Source organism: Pogona vitticeps, chromosome 6 (assembly GCF_051106095.1).
Source record: "Pogona vitticeps strain Pit_001003342236 chromosome 6, PviZW2.1, whole genome shotgun sequence".
Classification (NCBI taxonomy): Eukaryota; Metazoa; Chordata; class Lepidosauria; order Squamata; family Agamidae; genus Pogona; species Pogona vitticeps.
In genome coordinates this window covers 8028607-8049154 of record NC_135788.1, presented here as the reverse complement: position 1 = coordinate 8049154, position 20548 = coordinate 8028607, and the positions used below count along the sequence as shown (strand labels likewise).

The 20548-nt window shown below is 40.5% G+C and overlaps 1 protein-coding gene and 1 long non-coding RNA gene across 4 annotated transcripts in view; both read right to left on the bottom strand.

Annotated features, from left to right (window-relative positions):
* DPP6 (dipeptidyl peptidase like 6) overlaps positions 1 to 20548 on the bottom strand; it is a 490996-nt gene that overhangs the window by 352413 nt on the left and 118035 nt on the right. The window lies entirely within an intron of this gene.
* Positions 14365 to 17486, bottom strand: LOC144583782 (uncharacterized). The gene is made up of 2 exons (XR_013537722.1): positions 16717 to 17486; positions 14365 to 16459 (listed from the first exon to the last, which is right to left on the bottom strand). It is a non-coding gene; the product is annotated as an uncharacterized LOC144583782 (long non-coding RNA).

Sequence of the window (20548 nt, the reverse complement as noted above, 5' to 3'; positions counted from 1 at the left end):
CTATTTTATTCTCTTTATACTTGTTGATTTTTTCCAGTAGCAAAAAAGGACTGAAGCATCATGGCCTGTTCATTTATTTTTGATATCTGTACTTGATAAAAAGTCAATTTGGAAGAGAAAGTATTATGTTGCTAACAACTAAAACATTTATTTTTTAAATAAAAGTCTGGTATGTAATAACAGAATGTTCATCATCTTTTAAACAAGCATGCTTGAATTAGAATGAGAAAACATGAAACTTCAAGAGAAATCAACAGTAGTCTGAGACTGCAATCTTACGTCCATCTAGCCAGCAATAGCTGGTGTCAATAGGACTGGCTTTGCTGGAAACTTAAACACAATGAAAATGGGCGGGATACTTTAATGGGTGATTTCTTATTATGTGCCATCAAGTCATATCTGAGTTATAGCGAACCAATGAATGGGTGACCTTTAAAATGCCCTATCATTATCAGTCCTTCTCAGCTCTTGCCAACTCAAGGTTGTGGTTTTCTGTAGGAAGTCCATCTGTCTCATATTTGGTCTTTGCTTTTTCTTGCTGCCTTCAATGTTTCTCAGCCATTATTTGTCATTATTTGTTTGACAATATCAGGGAAGCTGAGAGCAATGCCCTCAGGAGGCTAGTCTCCATAATGAGTCTGGACTAGCAGCAAGGTCCCTCCCAGGGAATGGTCAAATCTGAGACACCAGACTCTTCAGGATTAACTGTAACAAGGGAACAGACCATCCCAAGGGTAATAGGGTCAAAGAGACTCTTAGAGGTGAGTCTACTGGGCAGCAACGATGACACAAGATGACACTGGCAGAGGATCTTTCTGAGTCAATGGCAGACACTCAAGCTAACTTTTGTTAAAAGAAGGCAATGGCAAACCACTTCTGAATGTTTTGTATCTTGAAAACCCTATGATTAGAGAACTTAAAATGAAACCAGAATGTTGGGATGATTTCTATACCTGACAATTTAAAATATATTGCCTTAAAACATATTATAATATATAATGTGTAATAGTTCAAATTTCTCAAGATATGCATTATCTTTAAGAAAAATATTATTCATGGCTCTCTCCTATAGGATTAAAAGTTTTATCTTCTCCATAGTTAGTTAGAAGCAAGTCCCACTGAGTTAAGTGTAGTTTGCTTTGAAGTAAGTGTAGGCAGAATTTGCTTCGCCTCTCTCTCCACTTGACAAAAGTACATTTTCAATGAGTCTCCTTTGTATTGGGAATAGAGTTGATAAACCTTTGGTTCTTTGATAAATCTTCTTCTATTGGGAATAGAGTCAATGAACCTTCTCTGTATTACAACAAAGACAGACATGTTCCTCTTTCATGCCAAGCCAGTGCGATTTTCCTTTAAGTTCTTCCTCAAAACCAGTCCTGTACTTCCTAATCCTCCTCTTTCCTGCATCTTCTCTTCTCAACACATCCTCCTTTACCAATTACTTATTATTATTATTATTATTATTATTATTATTATTATTATTATTATTATTATTATTATTATTATTATTATTATTATTATTATTATCATCATCATCATCATCATCATCATCATCATCATCATCATCATCATCATCATCATCATCATCATCATCAACAACAACAACAACAACAACAACAACAACAACAGCAACAGCAACAGCAACAGCAACAGCAACAGCAACAGCAACAACACAATTTTTCCATTTAGATTTGTGCAAAACATTGCTGAGTTCAGGTCTGACAAGGCAGAGTTTTTTCAGAACACCGGTGGATCCTTTAGAAACAGCAAAGAATGTCAGGACTATAATGTGGAAAGAAAGAACTTTGTTGTTTAGTCGTTTAGTCGTGTCCGACTCTTTGTGACCCCATGGACCAGACCACCCCAGGCCCTCTTGTCTTCCACTGCCTCCCAGAGTTGGGTCAAATTCATGGTGGTCGCTTCAATGACACTGTCAAACCATCTCGTCCTCTGTCGTCCCCTTCTCCTCTTGCCCTCACACTTTCCCAACATCAGGGTCTTTTCCAGGGAGGCTTCTCTTCTCATGAGATGGCCAATGTAATGGAGCCTCAGTTTCAGGATCTGTCTTTACAGTGAGCACTCAGGGTTGAAGGAAAGAACTACCAATCTCTAAAACCGGTCCACTCTGAGTCACTTGTGAGCCACTTAACAAGCTACAGACCAGAACTGACAGAAAAAAACCAGGTGAATGTAAGAAAATTTGGTTTTCACATGCACCTAGTCACTTACAAGTTTGGAGAAGAACAGGCAACTTCACACAGGTGTCAACGTACTCTATGTCTGTCAAAATGAACTATAGAGGTCTAGATGCCAGCTGCCCCAAAATCTTGGGGAAATCCTTCTGAAATTTGTGTTAATTGTGCTGTGGTGCTTCTGAGAGGGACAAACAAAAATTGACACAAACCTCCATGTTCTTATCCTCCACACCAGCTTTCACAAGATAGGGCACCTTCTACCAGACTGTATCCTCCACTGGAGCCTTCACACTGCCTCACATACAACCAGCATTAAGAAAATAGCCAAGAACCATTTAAACTCTGTTAGTCGTGGATACTAGCTTCTTAAGAAATATTCTTATGGTTTGGAACCAGTAATGTTCTCTTTACTATCAACTATCACCCAGCCTGCTAAAACCCATTAAAGGCAGCACTTTGAATTGTGCCCGGAAACAGATCTTCCTAGATGCTAAGAGACCGGCTTAGGTGCTCAAAATGAATTCATGAGAACTGCGAGCAATGCAAAAAAATCCCTGGACCCAATCTCCTCATGTTAGCTGGCTACATTTCATGGAGCACATTACTGTACACATTTAGCACAAGGATCTGAAAAGGCGTCTAGGTATGTTCAGGCAAGCACACTGAAAACAGCTCTCTCCAGCACTTTGCAATCTGTTTGCAAAGCAGAGCTGGTACAGGTGGGAACAGAGGTGTGGTGGCTTACAGCCAAGCCCCCACCTCTTCTCCACTTCAAGTCCATCTTTGTTCACCTAAATGCCTGAATCCGGATCCTGGCTATCTATTAATCAACATTTGTTGTTAGTAGCCAAGTCATTAAACAAGTCGGTGAATGGCTCAAACTGCTGTTTTAGAAGCAAAATGCGTAAGTCCAAATAGCTGATAAATGGACTGTATATCTTAAACAGAACACGTGATAACTTCTACTTAAGCCACAGTGAGTTTACAAGAATGGCGAAGACTGAATCACCCTTAAGGAAACTAACAAGATTAGCTTACCAAGCTGTATCCATTAATCTGCAGTCCTTTATTACTCTTTGTTCTTCTCCTGGTTTATAGAGAAAAGACCTCCTCTGCTGGTGTATGAAGTCCTAACACTAAGAAACCATAAAGCAGATTTATTTTCCTCCTAAAGTAGGGTCCCTTCTTCTTTCTGGCTGTAATGTTTGCCTGAGTGTTCCAAGAGAAGCGGGGAAATGTCCCAACCAGGGCACAGATCTCAAAATTAACATCCACTTAGAGGCATGCAAACAATTTCCAAAAAGCCCAAAATCTTTATTCATTGAGCAGAAGATTGGACTCAATGGCCTTGTAGGTCCTTCCAACTCATGATTTCATGACATCATACTGTGTACCACTGACTATGTCCTCTAAAGATAAAGCTTTTAATTGGGGGTTCTGGATGACTTTATTGGCATTTTAAAACAAACCCAGATTTCATGAATGGATAGGAGAAGTTGAAAATTAGAGTTTTGCTTGAACTTTAATTTTTCTACGGTAACATTTACATGAATGGTTGGAAATCTTCGGCCCTCCAGGTGCTGTGTGACTCGAGGTCCTATCTGCCTCTGCAAGGACAGCCAGGGGCCACATCTCCCCACTGCCATGTTGTGCTACATTCTGCAGGGCCTTTCCTGAGCCAGTTCTGCCAACTGTTCATCCACTCCTAGCAACCTCCCTGCTATTCTCTGCCAGAACACATTTCCAAGGGTAACTTAGAAGCAGTAGAGCTTAGAAGCCTTGTAGTTATATGGAAGACTTATCAGCTATGATACATGGTAATGGAAGAGGGACAATAACATTGACAGAGACTGCCAGAGACATCAAGCAGTGGAGGAGGAACTGGCAGAGCTGAGTCTAAGATGATTCAAGAAAGCCAGAAACTAAAAGAGCAAGTCTTGATGTTGGATCCGGAGGAGGACAGAAGTCTGGCTCAAAGAAGGGGGACTCAGCTGTTCCATGGCAGAAGTAATGATGTAAGAAAATGGAGAAGGAGACCAGAAACAGCAACAGAACAACTGAATTGGTAGTGAGCAGGATTACAGGCAGCACCCTCGGGGCCGGAATGGTGGCGAAGAACTTCAAAGTTAAGGAATAGAACCTTGAATGTAGGAATGAAGAGAACAGAACAGTTCCACTCTGTAATTCTTCTGAGATGGGAATATGTCTGTTTAGTTTCATTTTGGTTAAATTGCTGTCACAAGTCTAGATGCCCAAGTTCCAGTCCCAAATTTAGATTTCCAACGTGTCTGGATGGAAGGTATTCCTTAACATGCATGATTCTTAAATGTATTTCATTTTCCAAGTCAGAGACCCCAGAAGATCTTGCTGGAGTCCCACCTGCTGTCCAAGGGTGACAGATGCTGACACCGGCTCCATCTTGGTTGAATAAGATGCAATTTCCTCATTCCAAACCTGGGCCAAACAGACTTAGCCATCTTTAAAATGATGCAGTGAGTGGTGTGATCTTAAATCTTCACACACACTGGGCAACTGAGCTAGAGTGGCGTTAATTTGCTAAATGAGCACTGGATGCCTCCACATCTGAACGAAAAGATCCATCACTTTTCACAAACATCAGAACTCAATCACCATTTAGGGTCATGGAAATTCCACACAGATCTCTTTAAAAATAAATAATATTTTCCTTTCCTATTTTTCTTCAGCATTTTCATTGCTTCCAGGCTCTAATTTATAAACCATTTATAATTCATAAACCTGAGAGGGTGCCCTTTGCTAATCCCATAGCTTTGCCTTATTCATAATTAATTTTCAGATTTGAAGCTTAATTATATTTTTAACAACTTATTTAAAAAGGAAGGGAGGCATCATCTACCAAAATCAAAACTCTCCTATGGGCCTAAAATATTAGAAGACAGATGGAAGGGAGCAATAACATTGCATTGACATTATATCTTCAGATTACTGAATGAAGACTGGTGCCCCATCAGATTATATAGAACCATTTATCCAACTAACAGGGAGAAGACACCAGAGAAAAAAAGAGAATAAACTTATTCTCATGCTATCTTGATCATGATTAGTGAAAAGTCTTGGAGCATATTCCTATAATTGCAATGAATGCATACATTTATGCTATATATAGTATACATGCCTCAAGTAGCAATGGGAAGGTGAGTATGTCTTAATGCATTTGAAGAGGAGTTGGGATAACATCCCATGCTATGTCTGTCTTTACTGCAATGCAGTTGATCAGACTGGAATCATAACCAAATTTACTGTACAGAGCAGGGTATTTCGACAATAGTTATTGTTGTGTGTACTCAAGTCACTTCTGACTTATGGTGACCATATGAATTATCATAAAGTACCACTGGGTGCAATGAGGTGATACAGTCTCCTCATGTGAAACTGACTTGCATCGCAGTGCCAAACTGTGTTGGCTACAATGGGTGTACATTGCATTTTCTGCCTTTGGGCACAGTAAAAGTCTCTCCCTCTGAATTCACGAGTTCTGAACAAATACCACTGAAAATTTATTTTATTGTATTTTAATGGAAGTGTTGGATTTCAGTTCAGCTGGGAATAAAGCCTGAAATAAGCCAATGCCTGAGCATGGGAAAAAAAGATGGTATTTGTCATGTACATTCATAGTACAGTATATGCTTCCATTTCTCAGCTGTTTGATAAGTGCTGGACAACTCAGTGGTTTAGGTATCTGGCTGCAGAGTTAGAAGTTGAGATTTCAGTTCCCCATTGTGCCTTCCTTAACAGGGACTGGACTTGATCCATTAGGACTCTTCCAGTTCTGCAGTTCTAAGATGGTTAAGCACAACCAAAACACCTTCTACGTAGGTACTCTCCAGGGTCCTGAAGTCCTCAGCTAGCAAGATAGGTAAGAACTGCAGTCATACAGTGGCACTGCTATGCCATATTGTTCTTCTTATCTCAATGAAGTTTTATTTTTTCCTTCTTTCATAGCATGTTGGGGGGGGGGCTGGAGAAAAAAGCAACTAGGTTACCAAAAGATCTCGTGCATGTTTGCTGAAGCTTATGTTACACAAATGTGCTTGAATGTATGGTGAGCTCTAAGGTTGCCACAATCTATTATAGTATGGAAATCTAAACTAGAGAGAAGAGAACTTGCAGATCTAAACATTATTTCACAGAAGCAGAGCTGTGGCTTTTTAGAATTTTTAGAAATACGCCTGCCAGGAAAGCTGGATTTAATAGAACTGCATGTATGTTGGCCTCAAATACTCTACAGATGGTTTTACAAGGAAAGAACTGTAATAAAGCAGAGATGATTTAATTTCTTTCCAGACTGTTACTAGACCAATACTGCCCTCAGAGATTTTAGCAAATCGTACAGTACTAATCCCAATACAGCATAGCAAAATATTCTGGGTGAAGCTACAAAAAGTCCCTTATTATTTTCATAAAGCATTGTTTTAGCATTCATCTCTAGTGACTGTTGGACATGTGTGTGTTTGTGTGTTATGTGCCATCAAGTCAAAACAGACTTGTAGAGATTCTAATAGAGTTTTGAAGGTAAGTGAGCTATTTAAAGAATGGTTTTACCAGTTCCTCTCCCAGTCAGTTTCCATGGCTGAGTGTGGATTTGAACACTGTTCTCCAGTATCCTAGTCCGTCACTCAATCAGCTGCACCACACTGGGAACAGTCCACTCTTTTATGCAGCAGGAGAGAACTGGGTGCAGGCAGTAAGAGATGAAGAAAGGCTTTTAAAAATATCCCTCTTGAGACAGAGGCCCAACCTTAAACACAACGGCTGCACTGTGTCCTCATTTCTCTCCCACCATGACAAAAGACGAGCTGCATCTTCAGGATTTTGTGCCAGATTTGGAAAGAAACGCCAAGAAATGAGCACCATTTCTCAGAACCATTCTTGACAAGGTGGGATTCTGTAGACCTTTTGGGACAGAGAGAATAAGCAGGGGATGAGTGTGGGAAGGACAAAGGCATGATTTATAAGTGATAGCCAGTAAAAAAAAAAGGGGGGGGCGAATGTATTGCTTGATTGATTTTAAATGCCACCCTTATTTATTTAAATACTACTGCATATATGGTTGCCGAAGCATAGACTGGGAGCTCAATTCCCCACTGGGCCTCCCAGGAGAAGAGCCAGCCTGTGTATTCATGGACAAAATCTCAGGGTGTCCCCAGAAGAAGAGAATGGCAAGCATTTCTGTGTGTTCTTTGCCTAGAAAGAGTCACCATAAGTTGCAATCAACTTGACGGCACACAGGTGAACAAACATATTTTGTCCTATTACCAAGAAGATTATTAAACTGGTACATGAAAGGGGTGTTCTATACCTGGAAAACAACAACAGAGGGGGTTCTCTCTCTCATTGCCATGGAATACACCATGGGTCCTTAGAGGCAATGTAGGTATCCTTCAGTCTCGAGACACTATGGTAACGTGCTCTGAATAGAGGTCTTGGAACAGCGTCTACTGTGGCTGAGAAGCCCAATTAAAGAGTGACAATCCCTTCCAGCCTGAAGACAAACACAATCTGTCCCCTGTCCAGCTCCCAGATTTGGCTGTCTTTGGGACTGCCTCTTGGCCTCAGCCTGCTGGACAAGGGTCTCTTCAAATTGGGAGAGGCCGTGATGCACCACCTGCCTCCAGGCTGAATGCTTGGATGCCAAGGTTTCCCATCTGTTGAGGTCCATTCCTAATGCCTTCAGATCCTGCTTGCAGATATCCTTGTATCACAGCTGTGGTCTCCCTCAGATACTTACAGGCATCTCTACAGAGGCCCATGAAAATGACATCAGGAGGTTTTGAATAGAGACCTCAGTGGTCTCATTACAGGAGGCCTAGAATGTTGTTTACAGAAATGGGTTGTAGCAAAAACAAGAACAACATTCATGGGAATCCACAACAGTTGCTCACAGTCCAGATTTAAACTTCTAGTATCAGAGCTTCATGATGACTGAATAATCGATTAAATTTACATAGCTGCCCATCAACAAATATGTCCTGGACAGCTTACAGACAAATGGGTGAACTAAGGTAACGGCATATAATGCTAATTCAGTGTGTGTGTTTGGAGAGGGAAGAGTGTTTGTTTGTTTGTTGCATTCTGCAAAGTGAACAAGGTAATGAGCAAACGGCACACACACAAAACAGAAATACATTATAACAGTATCAACGATATATGTCCCTTAGTTAAGAGTATCAATTCAGGGTGTTGCACAAACAAAGCAGTAAAACAGGGTCACCTAACTTCTATATTTATCCAGTATCTACATCCCTTTTTAATTCTAGACAACCTTCCATCACCGACTTTAGCTACAGAGAAGTACAGTGGAAGTGTCAGACTCCTATCAGTGTCACTAAAAAATGTCTGGCCAGAAAAGTGCAGGTAGGAACAGTCTGGCAATGGGCTGGTTTGCACTGGCAATTATATCATCTGGTTGCTGGCAAAAGGAGCAAACCAGCCCATCCCTAATGCAGACCAAACAACAGGACAAAAGTCCATGTAGTCACCCCTTAAGAGGACACTCAACCCAACCATACCACTTCACTTACTCAAAAGTTGCAAACTGAACCCTAATGCCTCATATCCTGGTAAATATATATATATAGTATTGCCTCGCAAGACAAAAACAATTCATTCCACGAGTCCTTTTCTACCACAAAAACAATCATCTTGCGAAGCGTGATTTCCCATAGGAATGCATTGAAATTGCCTTCAATGCATTCCTATGAGATGCCTCGCAAGACGATTGCCATTTTTTTTTATTTTGCGAAAATGACTGCAAGACAAAAAAAAATCATCTTGCAAAGCACGGCCATAGGAAAAGCTATCTTGCGAGTCATATATATAGTGAATCAAGACACAACAGTCCTTCCCATTCAGCAGCCACAGTATCTGCTTCAAATCAAAACTAAGCGTGAAGCACAGAGTTATGATCGGTACCTGTAGCGAACACCCTGTCTTCCTATATATATACAATGGTATTGGCCTGCACCAATGGGAGCTGTTGGGAGGCGGAGCCAGAGAAACCAGGAAGGGAGGGGTGAGTCAGAGTCTAGTGAGTTCAGTCAGAGACAGGAGAAAAAGAGTTTTGGGGTTTGGGGCAAAGAGCGTGTGTGTTTAAGGAGTGATTAACCAGAGCGTGACCTGTATTAATTAAGATAGAAGAGATTAAAGTAAAATATTGAAGCTTTGAGTAACTTTAAGAATGTGCTTAAGAACGATTCCGGAAACCACATGTAATCAATAAACCTGTTTCAGTTTAAAAGTTCAGTATTGAATGGACCTCAGTCTTTCATAGGAAATAAAGGTTGATAAAGAGATCAACGGGTGGCAGCATGTTAAAGGCCGTGTTGGGATACTCAGGTGAGCTCTGTGTTTGGGGAAACAACCAGGGGCCACGGGGTAAATGCCACAGTACCCTATTGAGATGGGTGTATTTTGTAATTCTGTTTCATTTACACATGCATAAATAAACTGCTTTGCAAACCAAACTGATGACTGCATTTTCAGCTTTTTCACAGAGATGCGGAAGTCCCCCAACAGCCTATATTCAAATTCTCATCATGCGTTTCTTCCTGCAGCACCACATTGGATGGTCTTGACTTCACCTTGATTTCGCCTGCGGATAACAGCATTCTGGGACATTTACCAAAGGTTGCAGAGCTTTCTCGTTCCCCTGCTCCACCCCCAGCTTGTCTGGAGCTTGGGAACCATTTATAAAACTGTTTGCGGTGAAAAGCTTGGAAACACTACAGTGATTTTTATCACTGTCATACAGTTTCTGCTGTGTATTCTCAAGGTGTTTTGAAATGAAACTTAATAGATCTTCTATTTATAAAATATAACCAATAGGGCTGATCCTCCAGGGTACCCAAGCATTCCCTACTCCCAGTGACAGCAGTAGATAAATAGGGCACCATAACATCACACACAATTAAGTCTTATACAGGGCAGCATCCCTTTGGGTGGGTGGGGGCTGCCATTCTTGAGCGAAAGGGAGGGGGAATAGAAATTCAATAAAAAGAAATAAAGTAAATGGTAAAGTCATAGTATATTTCACCTGTGCAAAGAAAATTTGGATCTAGTAATGCATGTCATCATTACAACTTGGTTTACTGCAGGGTGGAGCAATTTCAATGGGTCCAGAAAGAGGGCAATCTTGATTGCTCTGACCCAGGACCACCTACAGCACATCCACTGAAAATGCAGGAAGGGGTTCAGAACTGAAAGGGACTGGAAGATTTATTCATTTGAAATATTTTCACCCCCACCGTTCTCTGCAAAAGGACCCAAAGCGACTTACATCATAAAAGGGCAATATTTAAAAGCTAAAAAAAAATTATACAAATATTAAAAAGGAATTAAACAAGCATCATATTAAACACTGAAACTAAAATCAATACTAAAATTACATTTAAAAGCAACAGAGCACAACAATCCAATCTGAATGACACCCCCCTCCCCAGACTGCTAGTCACTAAGGAAAAGCCTCTCAGAAGAGAAACGTCTTTGGACAGCAAAGATGGGGCTGGGCTGGCCTCCTGTGGGAGGGAGTTCCAAAGTCTGGTCCGTATTGTCACTAAAAGCCAGGTTGTTTAGTAGAATTTGATATGGGAGCACTACAGCTTTTCTGATTAATTGGTAAGCAAAGTTTGCAGATGTGACCATGACTGTTGAAACCTTAACTGGATTGCACTCAGGTTATCTGACAGTTTAATTCCAATTCTTTAATTCCAGGAGATAAGACCAGGATTAAAGGAACGTCCCACTATCTCATTAAAAGCAGAGGCATATTTAGTAGGCATACAGGAGAGGTATTTTTAAAACCTGGAACTATTTTTCTAGAGAGTTCCCTCTAAATTCGTATTTAATGTTTTGATGGTCCTCTACCGGCTTGCAAAGACCTTTGGATGCAAACCACCCCTTTGAATTATTTGGATGAATATACTTCATATTCCAGATTGGTAACCTTAGGTACTGTTATGGTTTTTCATCTGCTCTACTTCATATAATGCTTTTTAAATTGCTTTTTTAAAAAATAAATAAATAAGTGTTGCACCGGTGTGTGCATTTTGTTGCTGGAAGCTGGCTTGTGTGCCCTGTGTGGAAAGATCAGATAGAAATCTAAATAAAATTAATCCTTGCTTCATTTATTTATAACTTTAAAAAAAACCCTAAACCCTGGCTTTCCTTTTCCTTCTTCAGTTCCCATTCTGATGGCTGAAAGGGGACTTCAGAGAATCAGCAAACCAATCCGTCTCTTCATTCATACCCACAGGCTTCAATTTCCTCTCCTGATCCTCTCCTTACAGCAGCTGAAAGAGACATACTTTGACGAGTGATTTGTGAAATTCCTCTTGCAGCATCTACTTTTAAATGTGAGAGGTTGTGGAGAAAATTAATTGAAAGTGTTCACAGCAAACTACCTTGTACAGCCACACAGCATGATGAAACATTTGGGTTCCCCCCTACCCCATTACGTAGTATACAATATGAGAAGAAATGGTGTGAGGCATTCACTTTTTCTTGATAAAGCCACATTATTTTATTAAATAATATATAACATTATTTAATTTTTCAGAAATAACATCATCAGAGCTACAAAAAAACCCAGCAATATTGAAGGTAAAGGTAAAGGTTCCCCTTGACAATTTTTGTCCAGTCGTGTTCGACTCTAGGGGGCGGTGCTCATCCCCGTTTCCAAGCCATAGAGCCAGCGTTTTTGTCCGAAGACAATCTTCCGTGGTCACATGGCCAGTGCGACTTAGACACGGAACGCTGTTACCTTCCCACCGAGGTGGTGCCTATTTATCTACTCGCATTTGCATGCTTTCGAACCGCTAGGTTGGCGGGAGCTGGGACAAGCGACGGGCACTCACTCCGTCGCGTGGATTCGATCTTACGACTGCTTGGTCTTCTGACCCTGCAGTACAGGCTTCTGCGGTTTAGCCCGCAGCGCCACCACGTCCCGCGCAGCGCCACCACGTCCCAGCAATATTAGGAACAATATATATACTGTATGTAAATATTTAACAGATACTTAGGTTTTTGGTTAAAACTTGTACCTGTTATATAATACGAGTAAATGTTTTTTACAGTTTTGAATAATAATAAAAATAATCCTAGAACTCCAGAACTGGAAGAGACCCTGACTCCCGCTCCTGTCCAGGAGGCACAGTGGGGAATCGAACCCCCAACCTCTGGCTTCGCAGTCAGAGACCTAAACCACTGAGCTGTAGACAAGCATGAAGCGATATAATCCTTCAAATAGCCTGGAGCCAAGCTGTGTTGGACTTAATAGGTAATAACCAGCACTTTGAATTGAGCCCAGAAAGAAACTGGGAACCAGTGAAGGCGCTGTAATAAGGGAGTTACATGTTCTCTGTACCCAGTGCCATTCAGCAGTCTGGCTGTAGCATTTTGGAACGACTGAAGTTTTTGAACACTTTGCAAAAGTGGTGCTACATAGAGGATGTTGCAGTAATCCAACTGGGATATAACTAAGTCATGTGTCACAATGGCCAGATTAGACATCTCCGAAAAAAAACAGGTACAGGCATTCCACTAGCTCTAACTGAGCAAATGCTTTCCTGATGAAACCAGAGAATCCGGCCTCAGGGAAGGGGCATATCCAAGCTGCATGCTTGTGTTTTCAGTGGGAGTGTAACCCCATCCCATAAAGGCTGAATCCTTATCCCCTGATTTGCTGTGTGACTGACCAGGAGGACCTTTGTCTCGTCTGGATTAAGCTTCAGCCAGTCCATTACTGACAAGAGGTACTTGTCTAGGCACGGTACAGCGTCCTTGGATTCTGATGGGAAGGGGAAAAAGTGTTGGGTGTCATCAGCATACCAATGGCATTGAACCCCCAAACTCCATATAATCTTTTCCAGGGGTTTTATGCAGATGTTGAATAACATGGGAAACAGGACTGAGCCCTGAAAAATATCAGAGACCATTGGGCAGGGTGTTGAACAGCATTCCCCCCCCCCCAGCTTCTGAGCTTGGCCATCCAGGAAGGATTGAAACCACTATAATACATGACCTCTAAGATCTATCCCAGAAAGGTATACCAAAAGGATACCATGGTTGATAGAATTGGAAGCTACCAAGAGGTCCAGTAGAACCAACAGGGACACACACCTTCCATCCAGTTCCCAGCATAAGACCCTTGCAGGGTGTGGGCGGCATACAAGTCGAATAAATAAATAAATAAAATGCATCAAGGTGACCAAAGCCATCTCTGCCCCATAACCAGGCCTGAAGCCATATTGAAAAAGATGTAGTTATCTGACAGCTGCATCATCCAGGGACCTCTGGGAATCCTGAAGGCCCAGGAGAACGCCAGGACCAGAACGTGGAAGGAAAGAAGTGCCAATCAAAAGGGATGGAACCCAGGAAAATGTAGCTTCTGGTCACATGGAGAACTAAATTGCTTGAGCGTCATTTAGTAGGCTGGAGTTGGCAGAACCAAGGTGAACCTAAGAAAATGGTGGGTGAGGAAAAGAACAGGCAACCTCTTACCTATACCAGTGTACCTCATGCCCATCAACACACAGCAAGAAAGAAAGAAAGAAAGAAAGAAAGAAAGAAAGAAAGAAAGAAAATACAGTTTCCTAGCTCTTCTGTTGATTGATTGATTGATTGATTGATTGATTGATTGATTGATTGATTGATTGATTGACTGATTGACTGATTGACTGATTGACTGATTGATTGATTGATTGATTGATTGATTGATCACCCCATTAGTGCAATGCACTACTCTGGGTTGTTTACAAGATAGAAACACCATAGACATCAATTTAAAAACATGTATACCTTCCAGACACAGAGCAGGATCTAAGCCCTTGTTTTCAAGGACATGCCTCTATTCTGTATATTATGCAGTTTGTTTGTTTGTTTTAAAATAGGTTCCTTAAAAAGCCAGCTTGTTCTGTTTTGCTACTGATAACAGACATCAAAGGCCCAAATCCAGGAAGCTGGCAAATAGGCAACTGAATAACTCAATATGTGCACCACATATATTTCAGGAATGCCAGTTTGTCCGCTCTTCTGTTTTGGAGCCTTGTGAAAGAGGGGTGGGTGCAGGCTTTTTTTTTTCTCGCCGCAAGACCGTTCCCACTCCACCTCTCAAGAAAGTTTCTAATTCCATTCCTTTTTCTGTTGTGCAGCCCCTTATTTGCTAACCAAATTAACAACTCCTTCCCCCACAATTTTTTCCCCAGATGGCAGATATCAAATGTTTCCTAACCAAGCAAGGTGAAAAAAAAAGAGTGAGAAATCACATTTGGAAGCAATCCCATATTACATCTTAGGGACGTGGATGCTTGATGAATGAGGCATGCCTTGGGTTTCCTTCCTAGCAATTTGCCCCTCAATAAACATCAGATTTAAGAAAGAATAAAAAAATAGGCCAGAAAATGTCCTGTCGACCAGTTGCTTTTCACCTAACTCAACCTCTTAAACATGAGGAGAGAGCAGGCCAACTGGGAGCAGAGCTGTACTCTGAGCTTCAATGATATTTTAGTATTCCCTAGCTGATTCCTTTTAGCCACAATTCTGCCTATAATCATGCTTAGTCAGAAACCACAGAGAAACCACACAAGCAGGCCAAAATGGAAGCATACACCCCGTATCGTCTGCATCTATATTCAGATAATCAGAGTTATATTTCTTCGCAATATGAAAGCTGCATTTGTAGTTGTTATCACCAATAACTAGCAACAGAAAGGCCTGTTCTCCTGTTCGCCAAGCCACCCATTGTGTAAACCCTTTTTTTTTTTTAAGCCAATTATTCAGATCACCATCAGAGCTTCCTGTGAATAAGTCTTCAAGAGAAAACACATGGGGTTTTCTCCCACTTCTCTGTTTAAGAGGTTATCACAGACTCCTTATCTGACTCTAGCTTATGTGAGAAACATAGAGCTTTCCTTCCAGTCTGCATGTTAGTAAAATGCTTCAGATTGTTTTCCTCTGAATTCTCTCAGCTCATGAAAAATATAATACTTGCTATAGGACATCAGGGAATAAATCTATAAAGTCCTTTTCGGCATTCTTAACAAACAAAAGTTTAGTTTTCTCATAATGGAGAAACAAATGCCCTAAGATTTTCAACTGACATAAATATATAGCTCTTTATCTACTTGATGTCAAGACAAATCTAAGAACTGAATGAATAGGTCAAATTATACACCCCAGCATTCTATTCCCGATCAGCCACATGATCTGGGAATGTCTCCACCAGGTCCATGATGGCCATGACTTGAAGAACTGAGTGTTTCAACTACAGAACCAATGGTGTTATGATTTTGGGACCTACAATCCAAAAACATACATTTCCCCCCCCCAGCTCTGATGGCAATAGCTACCCTCAAATTCTTTGCATACAGAATCTGGTGAGATGTACAGTGTTGGTGAACAAGGATGCTCTATCTGTCTTGGTTCATGCGGTGCCAAAAAAATATGGCAAATGCTAGGACTTCCAGATTAAGTCCACTAGGTTGTGTGCACTTGACTCCTGTATTTCTAAAGAGCTTTTCACTGTCCCACTCTATATGCTATCCCATAGGAACGTCATCTAGAGATTCTCTGTCGACAGGACATATTTTTATAACCCTGGATCTTCTACTGTAGATACTTCTACATGCATGTATTCCTCTACCACCATGACGAATATTAAATGTGTGGAATGGTCTTCCTATCAAGCCAATGATTCATTTTAGAACCTTTCCTGTCGCTCAGTGTCATGCTGACCAGTCAGATCCTCTTTTTTTTTTCCTTCTTAAACGAAGGGGAGAACATTGGCCAGTCTCCAGACCTTCAATGATTTCAAATCCCTAAGAATTCTCACATAATATAGACAATCCTTCTGGTCCTGGAAACTTGATTTCATTTTAAAGTACCACCTTTTAACAATGTAAAAAGCATCTCTCCCGTCACTGTGTCTTTTATTTTGCTTCTGCTAGGCTGACTACTGTATTTGGCTCCCTCTCCATTATCCATCAAAGCTGAAAACAAGTCTGGCCCTCTCTCCATTATCTTCATCCTTCTGCTTTCTGCTCCTTTTCACAAAGCATAGCTGAATATCTTTTTTTTATTTCATATTTTTAATGCCGTCTTGCAGGCCTGAGTTCTAACCTTCCTGACCTTCTTGTTACAAATACTGTCCACTTCTTTGCACTCTTCCTTAGTGATACATATGCCTTTAAAATCCTGTTTTAAAGCTCTGTTGGCAAGTGAAAGATCTAGGCCTCGTGGCGCAGTGGTTAAAACGCTGTACTGCAGCTAAAACTGTGCTCACGACCTGGGGTTCAAATCCCAGGTAGCCGGCTCAAGGTTGACTCAGCCTTCCATCCTTCCGAGGTCGGTAAAATGAGTACCCAGCTTGCTGGGGGGGCAATGTGTAGCCTTTATAATTAAAATTGTAAACCGCCCGGAGAGTGCTTGTAGCGCTATGGGGCGGTATATAAATCCAATAAATAAATAAATATAAATAAAATAAATAGGCTGGCAAATCCTCTCATTGCTTTTTCCATCTTCTCAAAGATGAAATTGTAGTCTAGGCAAGTGAGAAATATATTGGACTTTACATTCTTGGCACATCTGGACTTTCAACAGATATCAGGACAACTGAAATCTCCCATTATATTTTATATTTTCACTTCAAGCATTTGGGACAATCTGATCCAGGAGAGCATCATCTAAATCTTCAGCCTGGTTTAGAGGGCTGTACTAAACCTTTTTCCCCAAGTGATGTCACAGTAGCTTTCTTCTTCTGGATAACAGTAGCTATTGAATGATATTATATACTGCCTATCTGTAAATAATAATGTGATTATGCTTATCTACTCAACATTAAGTATTCAGATTAATGTTAGCTTAGAGTGTCTTGCTCTTCTGGTGTTTGAAGCGACTTTGGGCACATGAAGTGGGAAACCAGCACACAAATTAAAAGCGATGAAGACAGTGAAGATGATGATAGCATAGAAGATAGTCTGATTCTTTTTTAAAAAAATTATTCCCTATAATAGGCAATTTTTTAAAAAGAGGAAGAACTGCCAAATATACCAGATATAATCAGGTTTTTCCACATTCTTCATACCTTATTAGATATCTACCACTATCAGCTGTCAATGTTTTTTTTTTTTTACCATTCTCCCCATAATGGCAGGGAAAAGACAGGAAGACCAGCACTCCTTATCAGAAGAAGCCTGAAAGCTCTAAAAGCATTTCCACAATTGTCTCGGAAATCTATGCTCGAAATGTTCAAAGACGCTCCTAACTCCTGAATTTTGCTTTCATTTGGAAAGTCTACAAAACCACTTGATGCAACAGTGATAAGTCAACTCATTAATAGATTACAACAACGTGGACTTTGGGAATGAGGATTCCAGATGAAGATATGCTTGGCCAATTTTTTACTATTGCATTTAAGGAGATGTACCTTAATATACTGACACCCCAATCCTTTTCCTGAAGAGAAGCTGAGGCAGGAGGTGCCTGGGTAGAAATGCTCTATTAGTTGGTGGTGCTCTTGGAAGACAAGGTCCGGAAGCTGGAAGCTTGTGTTCTAATCTCTGCACTAACAAGGAGCAGGACGGGTAGGTGGGGCTCGTCAGCCTTGGAAGGCAGCCCATCTAGGAGAAGGAAAACTCCGATTTCAAGCCTCCACTGCCTTGTGGCAATATCCACGGATGGAAAAGGCTTCAGAAGTTAACTTCAAGGCAAAATCTGGAGCTGGAGTCCCGGAGGCAGTTTGTGTCATTCTGGTAACTCCTGCAACGTTGCTAGAACCAGTTGTATTGGCTCTTGCCTTTCCATTGGACTGTTTCAGTGAAGTGGAGAGAGGGGATTTGCTGCTTGGGTAACAACCTATCCTCCATACTATTTTACCCAGGCTTTGTGCTCTGGAGAGGACACTCCAGCTTCGCATACAGCGTCAAAGAGGCAGTTCCAAAACCAGCAAAACCAGAGAGCTGGACAGGGGAGAGATTGTATTTGTTTCCAGTGTGGAAGGGATTGTCACTCTCGAATTGGCCTTCTCAGCCACACTAGACACTGTTCCAAGTCCTCCATTCAGAGCACCTTACCATAGTCTCAAGAGACTGAAGGATGCCTAACTCTTAAATTCACTCGAATTACATGAGAGGACTAATACATGCTGGAACTTTTCTTAGGGAAAATAAGGTTTGACACTGCTTAATCTGAGTTGGGTCACAACCTTCAACATACGTGCTTATGTTGTTTATGGTACTATGTTTTATATTCAAATTTTGTTTTGCACATCTCTTTTCTTTATTAAAATATGCATGTACAATGTGGTGAAGAATTATTTCATGGCCTTTCTTTAAAAGTCTATTCATTGCAAACTTCAATTTATTCTTTTCTTCTTATAGTATTTTAACATTCTTTTCATAGTCTGTCACTGCACTAAAACATTTAAGTATTCAAAAACTGTGATGGGAAAATGTTTGAGGTCAAGAAAAAGGTCTTCCATGACCTTTTTTTTTACAATTAAAGATAAGGTTTTCTAACAATAATTACTGTGGCTATGTTAATATGACTTTAGTTACTTTGTTTGACACAACCAAATAATCTTTGAACGAGAAGTTACTTTAAAAAGCAAAGGGTTTTTTTTGGTGGCAAATAAATGCCAAGTAACGATTATTTTTTTCTGCATCAGGAGTATTTACCTTGTATACAAATATGTTCTTCAAACATAATAAGCTTCAGAAACAGCATGAATGAACACTGTTTAGGAAGGTCCCTCAAAATGTTTGCAGACCAACGTGACTTTAAAACTTGTTTCTTAGTTGTTACTGATCATCATTGTACAAAATGTTTAGTAAAAATCAATGGTTGTTCTACTTTTTTTTAAAAGCTTCTACAAAGCAAATGGGGGGGGGGAAATGCAGATCAAAAATATATTTTAGAAATCCCATACTCACTACCCTTCTGTGGCTGCCACTTGCATTATAAAAATGCAGCTCAATGTAATTGTTCTTTTTTTTTTTAAAGGTATCTTAAAGGCTGGATTCTACTGGCCTTTCTCAGGGACAGGAACACTATGTATGGGACAGATAGCAGGGATGGGGACTTGAGTCACGGAACTAGCTGTCAAGTCGGACTTAAGTCACACTGGTGACTAGAGTCAGATTCAACTTGCAACTCATAACCCACCCAACCTCTCCCTTTTTTTTCTGGGGAGAAAAAATTTGCATCACTTGGCTGTAGTATTTCAGCCAATATACTGCATTATCCAAAGCTAGTGTAACATATTGTATGATTATATTCTTTCCCCATCACCATCTCAAAAGTGTTTCCTGTTTTACTACGCAAATTTCTTCTCTTCCTGACAGTGACAACTAGAAACTTATAGCCAACGGAACCATAGCTACAAAACTGATTCCAGTCATGGCGTGTTCCAGTTTCACAAGACCGTGTTGAAAAGGGAATGTTAAGAATATGTCTAGAATATAAAACATCTTAGAATGCAGGAAGAAACTATACATAAGAGGTTTGTTTGATCCCGTTTTTTTTTTCCCTTTGTAACGAGAAATGTGCAAGCTACGGTCACCTCTCCAATTTTATGCTTTGAGGGAAATGTTGTTGAGCTAGTAAAAGACACGGACAAGCACTTGGAAGCATGCTTCGTGGCTGTAAGAACAAAATGGGAAAGCTAAAAGAAGGGTGGCCAAATCGTACATAGACATAAAGGTGAGAACTCACCCAATATATTTGTTAAAAACACAAATATTCAGAAAAAAAATGCATCCACCCCACTTATGTCACACCCGGAGCATTCAGAAATTGTTTCACAACGACTTCCAGAATCCCCGGGCTATATTGCCATGCTAGCTGGCTGATGAGCTGCGGTAACTGCATTGGAAAAAAGTAACTTTTCCAAGCTCTGGTTGGTATTTGCAGAGGATGAAAAACGGCAGCCCTTTGATTTAGCTACAGAAATTAAATCCAAACCCCAAATGAGCTTCTACTACAGCAGAGGTGGTGGCGAAGGCTTCCGGGAGTTGTAGTCCAAGAACATCTGGAGGTCCAAGGTTGGGGACCACTTTACTACAGGACAAATTTCATCATTCAGTATTTGCAGTATAGTTTGAATGAACAACCCCAGATTAACCACCAGTCAAAACAATTCACTGTCAACTCAAGCTTCTTATTAGAAATAGTTGACACTTCATAAATGATTTATCAGAGTATGTTGATAAGATAACAGCTAACATTGTAAAGTATTAACGATAAAGAAAAGTAAACAAAGTGACATCGATAGTAACAACTGTGAACAAATGCAGTTTACATGCACTTAGTCCAAATTTCATTAA